This window comes from Buceros rhinoceros, unplaced genomic scaffold, assembly GCF_000710305.1.
Source record: "Buceros rhinoceros silvestris isolate BGI_N320 unplaced genomic scaffold, ASM71030v1 scaffold12653, whole genome shotgun sequence".
Classification (NCBI taxonomy): domain Eukaryota; kingdom Metazoa; phylum Chordata; class Aves; order Bucerotiformes; family Bucerotidae; genus Buceros; species Buceros rhinoceros.
Window position 1 is genome coordinate 28401 of NW_010401917.1, and position 598 is coordinate 28998.

Genomic DNA, 598 nt, shown 5'->3' on the forward strand with positions numbered 1-598 from the left:
GCTGCTCTCGCCGATCCCCGGCTGCAGCTCTGTGCCACCCACTCCTTAGAGCAGCGCTGGCCCAATCCAGCCCAGTCCACCCCCAGCTCTGCTCAGTGATGCTTGTCCTGTACCTCCGGATGAGAGATGGATCCAGCCCTCTCTCTGCATCCTTTTCTTCCTCTGGCTGAGGGTTTCCTCCCCAGGCGCCTTTGTGTCCTTCTTCTCCTCCTCCTGCTCCTTTAGCCCCTTCAAAGGGGGCAGCCGCAACCCAGCCTCTGCCCAATACCCCTTCCCTGCCCTCTCCCCACTCTGGGTCCTACAGCATCATCGCTGCTGCACCCAGGGCTGGAGCATCGCAGACTCCCTCCCTCAGGCCCCTCAGCCCCACCGAGGCAATCCCAGAGGAATTTTCATCGCTGTTCCCCTTTCTGTGCCTACATAAGCTCCCAAAATGAACCACGAGTCAGGGTGTCCAGCTGCTCTGGCTCAGTCCCCACTCTGCCCGTCCCAGGGAAATGCCCCGTCCCCGCTTCCCTGCTTTGCCCCTCGGTGTTTGCCTGGAAATGTGCCTGGGTGGCACAGAGCAGTAGCTCACCCCCAAGCCACCACGCAATTT